Source organism: Antechinus flavipes, chromosome 3 (assembly GCF_016432865.1).
Source record: "Antechinus flavipes isolate AdamAnt ecotype Samford, QLD, Australia chromosome 3, AdamAnt_v2, whole genome shotgun sequence".
Lineage (NCBI taxonomy): Eukaryota > Metazoa > Chordata > Mammalia > Dasyuromorphia > Dasyuridae > Antechinus > Antechinus flavipes.
The window spans coordinates 120949176-120955600 of NC_067400.1; the positions used below are offsets into that span (position 1 = coordinate 120949176).

General features: G+C 32.1%; 1 long non-coding RNA gene across 1 annotated transcript; it reads left to right on the plus strand.

Annotated features, from left to right (window-relative positions):
- The first annotated feature begins 1728 nt into the window (after positions 1–1728).
- Positions 1729–5869, plus strand: LOC127557813 (uncharacterized). Its single transcript, XR_007952634.1, has 3 exons — positions 1729–2068; positions 3677–3800; positions 5773–5869. It is a non-coding gene; the product is annotated as an uncharacterized LOC127557813 (long non-coding RNA).
- Positions 5870–6425: the final 556 nt, after the last annotated feature.

Below are 6425 nucleotides of genomic sequence, written 5' to 3' on the forward strand. Positions count from 1 at the left end.
GAGAAAGGAGATTTTTATAATCAATAAAGAAGAAAGTAGAATTTTTTGAAGTTTGTTAGGGGGGATCAAGATGTGTAACTGTATGTCACTGAATGCTGTGATTATTCTTGGATCCAAAAGTTTCTTTCCCCTTTCTTTCCTTTCTGAGTTTTACTTATTAAAACATTTTACTTTTTTAGGGAATATTTGGTGTGATTCACAAAAGAGATTTGTATACTTTCCTAATATTTTCTAAGTAGTTACATTATGCAAATATGCTAGGGTCTCATCATTTTACCTGGAATTTTTTCAATAAAGTTGTGACTATAACACAAAGTAGCAATTGACATCCAGTTCAGTTAAATATTCAAATTAGTTGGCATGGTAAAGTACTACAAATGTCAGTTTATATGATTTTTATGCTATACCTGTGTTTTTTTTTAAAGCATATCCATAAAAGTTTCTCATTTTGGAGCTAGGCATATTGATGAAATAGTCTTGATTTTTTTTCAAAAAAGTGAATCTAATTTGTTTATCTTGTTTAATATTTTCTAAAAATAGCAACTATAATTAGGTGGTTTACTCTTTCTTAAAATCTTAAAGAATTTCTTCAATATTCTTCCATTAACTTGTAATGCCATGTAAGGAGAGCTAACATACTATAAACACTACACTGAAGTGCTCCCTCAAAGTGGAATGTACTGCCTTGAGAAGTAAAAGCTTCTTCCTTCTTGTAGGTTTTCATAAAATCTGGATGACCACTTTTCTCAAATATTTTATTGGAGCTCCCATTTGTGTGTGAATTATATGAATTATAAAATTTATAATTTAAATTATAAAAGTTCTTTCCAGCTGTCAAATATAGCCATTCTGTCATTCTGTGATTGATTAGATAATATTCAAATTTCAGAAGCACTTGCACTTTTAAAATAAATATTCTGATAACTACTTCAAAATAAGTGGTACCATGTATTTTGTTTTATGCATTTTAAAAAACCACTGTTCTGAGAGGATTTGTAGTCTTTCATTATATTGCTACAAGAATCCATAGCACTTAAAAGGTTAAGAACTTGGGTCCTACATGCTAGTTCCCCACTGATATGACTTTGTTTTTGCCAGTGATAATGTATGAATATTCTTTGGCCTTGATTAAGGACTACTAAGATCTGTATATCCAAGGAGGAGCTGAAGCTAGAACAAGAAGACCAATCTGAGAAGTTTCCTGAATCAAGAAGGAGCCAAAATTGAAGAATATAATTGTTTTGGATACTTACCAGACAGACCTTTGGCTAATAACTTCTGTTTCTTTAGAATTTCATTGTTTAAAATTTCTTGCTTCATGACACGTCATGTGAGACAGGTAGTACAAAGGGTACAAATATATTTTCTATTTTTTAAGGAGGAGGAAAGTGAGACTCAGAGATATTGTGTGATATACCCATAACCATGGGGATGGTAAGTGTCAGAACCAGGCTTCCTGGCTACAACAGTATTATACCATGGCATCTTATTAACATAAGAAAAGACATATTGAGTTCACATTTTATATATAGTATGAGGATAGGAGGAAAGTTGGGTAAGGTACATAGGCATCTTTAAAAGGCCTTTGATCCCACAATTGAAAGAACAACCAAAGGTAATTCTGCAAACAATTCCTTTCTTCTCAATTAAAAACCAAGAAAAAATTACAATACCTTTTTTTAAAATACCTTTTCATTTTCAAAATATGTGCAAAGATAGTTTTCAACATTCACCCTTGGCAAACCTTGTGTTCCAAATATATGTTAAGCATGTGCAAATCTTCTACACATATTTCTACAATATAATACAATTATACAATTGACCTGAAAAATCAGATTAAAAAGGAAAAAAAATGGAAAAGAAAACAAAAAGCAAGCAAACAACAAAAAATGTGAAAATACTATGTTGTAATCCTCATTCAGTCTCTGTAATCCTCTCTCTAGATGCAGATGGCCCTCTCCATTAAAAATCTATTGGAATTAGCTTGAATCACCTCATACAATACCTTTTTAACATGAAACAAGGTCATGCTAAAAAAATATACACAATGGACCATATTTTTAAAAAAGTGAGTTTTTGTTCCATATGTCCATCACTTTTCTTTCTATAACTGGGTGATATACTTCATCATAGTTCCACTGGAGACATGGGTGGTCATTGCATTAGTGTTATTAAGTGCTTAAACGTTATTATTTCTTACAACATAGGATTCTCTGAAATAATTTTTCATAATTTCTTACATTACAAAGTAATATTTCATTATATCAATACATTCATGTACTATACTTGGTTCAGACTAACAAAGGAAGCACATTTTAAATCACATGAGAGGAGAGAAGGAAAGAGAAAGATATGGAATCCAAAGTCTTATAAAAACGAATAAAACTATCCTTTCATGTATTTGAAAAAAATAAAATACTATTGAAGGAAAAAAAAAAAAAGAGAGATGGGCATGTAGAGAGAGAGTGCATTCCAGGCATGGGATTTTGCTGTTCAGTTATTGAGTCATGTCAGACTCTTTTTGACTCCATGGACCATAGCAGGCCCTTTACTATCTCTCAATGTCTGTCCAATTCATGTTCATTGTTTCCATGATGCTGTCTATTCACCCCACTGTCTGCCATCCCCTTTTTCTTCCCTTCAATCTTTCCCAACATTAGGGTTTTCCCGATGAGTTCCAGTTGTGCATTCTGTAATCAAAGTATTTAAGTTTCAGTATTTGACCTTCCAGTGAATAACCTGCATTAATTTATTTAAGTATTGACTTCTTTGACCTTGTTGTCCAGGGACAACCTCTATCAAGGCAGACATGGAAGCTGGAATTTCATATACAGGGAATATTAAGTAAGCAAGTTTGACCGGAATATAACATTTGTAAGGATGATTAATGGGCAATTAACTTGGAAAGCTAGTCTGGAAGTAGAATTTGAAGTGCTTTAAATGTTAGTCAGAGGAGTTGGTATATTATTCTAGAGGCAATAGATAAAGTAGCTTCTTGAGCAGGGGAATATTATGATCACTTTAGGATTATCAATTTTTCTGTGCTATTTAAAATAGATTGGGGAAAGGAAAGATGACATGGTATAATGGGACTGGGAAAGGTGAAAAGGGTTCAGTCTAAGATGCTAAACCTCTGAATGGAGAGGAAGGAATAGGTGTGATGAATGTTTTTGAGGTGGGATCAATAAGACTTTTAAACTAATTGGATAGAGAAGGTACATTGAGGGTGACTTGGAGGTCAAGAATGTCTAGCAGAATAATTATGCCTTTAACAGTACTAGAGAAGATAGGAAGAAGAGTAAAATTTTGGGGAAAAATATACTGAGTCCTTTTTTATACATGTTGAATTTGAGGTGTCTAGGAAAGTCAATTAAAATTATTAAATATACTTAGTGATAAGGGGATTGGATCTCAGGAGAGAGATTAATATTGAATATAGAAACCTAGTAATTATCTATCTATCTATCTATCTATCTATCTATCTATCTATATTTGTAACTGGGCTTTCAGATAAACCTGAGGTAGTTTTGTATTCTCTTATATATGGAAAAGAAGATGATTCCTTTTTGGTAAATAGATGATGAAAATAACATGATTCTGAGAACCTATGTAAGGAATGGAATTGGTACCAAAGCTGCTTTGGGCACTAACATATGTGGTTCAACTCACTCTTCAGGGGAAACATATGGAAAGATTTTTGGAAGCAATAAATATGCAGAAGAAGCCAGTTCTTCACTGTGTCTCTGATTTCCAATTTGCATACCTGGAAACTTTGGACAGAGGCTTCCCCCACAGATGAGGTAAGATCTTCCCTCAATGAATATTATTGGTAGCCTTGGACAGAGTAGTTTGAGTTGAGAAGTTGGAAACTAGCTTGTAAAGGCCTGAAAAGTGTGTGAGATGAAAGCATATAAAGGCAATAGTTATAGATGACTTCCTCCCCAGAACTTCAGCTAAGAAACAGAGGAAAGATGATTATACCTTGAAGAAGTAATAGGATCAAGTACATATTTTTATTAAAGATGGAAAGACTTGAGTATATTTGTTGATAGGAAGGAAGTTAAAATTGAAGAGGAACAGGGATTGCAGAGGCAAATTGCCAAGAGATAGAAAGGAGTAGATTCAAAGAAATAAGTATTAGAACTTGGCCTTGGAAAAGAAACGACTTATCTCTTTAATCAGAGACTGGGGCAAAGAAGGAGAGTGAAGTAAGATATTCAATGTGTAGAATAGGGAAGAAGGTAAACTCATGGAAAAAATGTCTTTTATTTCAGTAAATGAATGACAAGCCTTAATTATGTACTTTATATATGGTGAGAGGCACTTTAGACATACATGGAGAATTATGTGAGTCCTTGCCTTTATTCTAATGTAGGAAACTGCCCAAACTGGGAAATGGTTGCCAGGAAGTGAATGATGGTCTTGGAAGGCAATAAGAAGGGCAGTGAATTGGCACACCTCTCCTAGAAGGAATAGTAGTGTTGATTTGATTATTGTTATTAGGACAAACCATGGAAATGGGAGGAGATGGTTTAGCTCCTCTCAGGAATCATCTTTGAAAGTTCTATTAAGAAAGTGGAGGTATAGCAATTGTCAAGAAAGAAAATGGCCAAAATATAGAATAGACTGCATTTTTCCAAAAATGCCACATAGTTTTTGGAGGTCCTCCTTAGAGGGTAGAATGGAAACCTGGATCAACAGAATAAAAACTAGTTTTAAATATTTGTGAAGCATCTCTAATGTTTTAAGAAACTTTAATTTCTTCTTATTCTTATTATATTATATAATAATTATATATTAATATGTCCAACTTAATACTTCTCTTTCATAATCTGCAACAAGAAGTATACACTATCACCTTAAGGTTTTAATTGCTTCTAATTGACAATTCGTTTTTCTTCATTGATCAACATTCTAGTCCAGAAAAGAAGTTCTTTTATTTGATTCTTTACTTTTTTATGTGAAAATTTTTATATGACATTAACAAAAGTAATTCCTGGATTTTAGCCAAATCATTTCAGCATATACCTGCAATAATTATTATCTCATGTCTATAAGATATTTTTCTTTTATTTCTTGAATTCATTATTCATTCTATCTTGGGTCGAGATATATTATTTTACTTTTGTTAAACTCTATGGATTGCTATCTATACTGTCTACCTATCTATAAGTATTAAAGTGATAAGGAGGCATGGGCGGATTGTAACTTTCATGAACTTTATTGTCACCTGAGAAACTATGTAAGAAAATTTTATTTTTGTAAGGAAGGATATTGTTATTACGTAACACAACCACATTTAAAGAAAAAAAAATTAATTAATCTCAAACATTATACCAATGAAAGATGACAGTTATTATTTTGTTATTAATTTCCTAATATATAAATGCTCTGTCAATGGTATGTCTCATCCTAACTTAGTGTGAATAACTATAATCAGCTATATTTGTAGCAGGGGACTGCTTCTGAATGCTGGAAGAGCCAGTGTTTTGGTTAGCTTTGAGATGAATCCTAACTTTTGAAGGAGATAAAAAGTTTGAATAATATGAGATACTTTGAGATCATAGATATAGAATTAGAAAGGACTTTTGAGGTGATCTAGGATAGAATGTTGGCTTTCATAATGGAGATTGAATCATTCAACTTGTCAGTGAGAATGCCCTTATTTTCCATGAAGATAGCGAAATAAACCCTTTAACTGTCAATAAAGGCCAGGAAAATCTATTAATTAGATGATAAGTTGGATGCTAACATGCAACTGTCTTATTTCAGAAAAATAACACTAACATAAAATAAGCATGATGGAACAAACAGAAAGTTATATTCAACTCTAAATCCCAAAGGAAATCAGGAAACATGTAATAGAAGACCACAGGTAAAGTATTTCAAATTAAGTCATATTTGTATAAATTAACTATAAGATGAAATCTTCAACCTACCATATGAATGATACAATTCAGAAGCACATATAGATATGTTCTCTCTCTCTTTTTTTTATCATATGTGAATGAGATCCATATATAGTTACAGATCCTTGTAGAGACACAGAATGACCAAAGGAAGGAAAAAAAAAAACCAGATAAGATATAGAAAAGAGATTCAGAAAGGAAGATGGGGAGGGATCATGAGAGCTGAACTTTGCTTACTATCCAATTTTTATCCAAATTTTATTTTTATTAAAATATATATTGATTAAAACTTCTGACAAAAAGATATGTAATATTTATTTAGTTGGAATGTACACATATTTATATTTTTCATAGTCTCTAGGATTTAATCTTTGAATGGATGAATAATAATACTTAATATAATTGACATGTTATATGTTAAGTTCTAGATTGTGAGGTCTTGGAGGGAACAGCCAATCCCTTATACATTTTTTGTTTCTTCCAAATGCCTTGGATAATGCAGAATTCAGAGAGGAC